The sequence below is a fragment of the Entamoeba dispar genome, genomic scaffold (genome assembly GCF_000209125.1).
Source record: "Entamoeba dispar SAW760 scf_1105229463011 genomic scaffold, whole genome shotgun sequence".
NCBI lineage: Eukaryota > Evosea > Mastigamoebida > Endamoebidae > Entamoeba > Entamoeba dispar.
The window spans coordinates 48,910-50,847 of NW_001855479.1; the positions used below are offsets into that span (position 1 = coordinate 48,910).

General features: G+C 24.4%; 5 annotated features.

Moving 5' to 3' along the window:
* Positions 1-537: a repeat region.
* Positions 538-641: a microsatellite.
* A 27-nt stretch (positions 642-668) lies between these two features.
* Positions 669-805: a microsatellite.
* Positions 806-818: 13 nt separating this feature from the next.
* Positions 819-1,394: a repeat region.
* Positions 1,383-1,938: a repeat region.

The following is a 1,938-nucleotide window of genomic DNA, read 5'->3' on the forward strand; positions in this document are numbered from 1 at the left end:
ACTAATCCCGTCCCTGAGCTTTAAATGTATTTGTTCTTCAACTTTTGGCTTATTCTTTGCTTCTAGTTGTTGAAATGTGAGAACTTTCTTTTCTCATTTTTGATGTGGAATAGAGTATTTTAGACACCCCTTATTTAAATATTCATTATTAAATTTCTTTTTAATTTCAATGGGTTTAAATTTCTTCTTCTTTATTTTATTATTTTAAGGAGAGTATATAATTACTACTGTATTGCTTTGGGTTAATATTCTTTTTAGAATCAACCACCACACCCTTTTCTTTTGTTAATCTTTCTTATATTATCAAATAATACTTGTATTCTAACAAGTAATAATAACATCTTTATAAATACCCATTCTTTTATTATCAATGATATTCTGTCATTGTAATTAATAATCACTGTTATTCTTGCAGTACCGGGTAAGATGTTTTTCTAACCAAACGCAACGTCATAACCAGTCCATAACTGGTGGGAATCGAAGGATGGAAATATTTTAGTGTTGTGTGTGGTGTCTCTGACGTGCTACCTTCGAATCATAAAAATAAGAATGGTAAATAACAAATAAATGAATAGAATGAAATGAATAGAGTATAGAAATAAAAGAATCTATAAAAATAAATAACAAAAAGAAGAAATAAATGTTATTTTATTATAACATTTTAATTTAATGTAATTAAAAACATAAAATGAACTTAATAATAAATATGAGATTTAATCAATAACAAAACTAATAAATGTGATATATAACAATAAAAAATAATGTTATTAAAAAAGAACTTAAAAATGAATAATAATGGGAATAACATCATCAACACCAATTGATAAAATAAAAGAAGTAATTCAACAACTAGAAGAATGGACAGAAAGAAGAGTAGGAAATATATTATTTGATTCAGATATTGATGATTGGAATGAAGATACATCAGTATTTGATCAAAGAATAGTGAATAAAGAACATATAATAATTATTGTTGAAGATACAAAGGGAAATAAATTTGGAGGATATGTTAATAAGAAAATTGATAAATTTGGTTATTGGATAAATGATCCATATTCATTTGTATTTTCATTAAAATCAAAAAGAAGAATAAAAGGAATGATGAAATTTGATATTAAATATCCACAACATGCATTTTATTTACATGGTCAATCATATATTTGTTTGTTTATGTTTGGATTAGGATATGATATTTGTGTTTGTAAAGAAAACCATAAAACAGATTCATGCTGTAAACAAGGTTCATATGAATATAAAGGATTAAGAAAAGCACTTTGTGGAAAACAATGGCCAGAATATTTCACAACCCAAAGAATCATTGTAATTGAAATGAAATGATTTTTATTCATTATTGTTTATTTGAAATATAAAACCACAAAAAAATAAAAAGTAGATAATTAAGTATTAATAGAAATATTTTAATTGTTCCTTGCTCAGGGGAGACTACTAATCCTATTCTTTTGCTTTAAAAGTACTTGTTCATCAACTGTTAGCTTATTCTTTGATTTTAGTTGTTGAAATGTGAGAATTCATTTTTTTGTTTTTGATGTGGAATAAAGTATTTTAAACATCAATTATTTAAATATTCATTATTTAATTTCTTTTTAATTTCAATGGGTTTAAATTTCTTCTTCTTTATTTTATTATTTTAAGGAGAGTATATAATTACTACTGTATTGCTTTGGGTTAATATTCTTTTTAGAATCAACCACCACACCCTTTTCTTTTGTTAATCTTTCTTATATTATCAAATAATACTTGTATTCTAACAAGTAATAATACCATCTTTATAAATACCCATTCTTTTATTATCAATGATATTCTGTCATTGTAATTAATAATCACTGTTATTCTTGCAGTACCGGGTAAGATGTTTTTCTAACTAAATACAACATTACAATCAGTTCGTAATTGGGAGATTTGAATGATGGAAATATT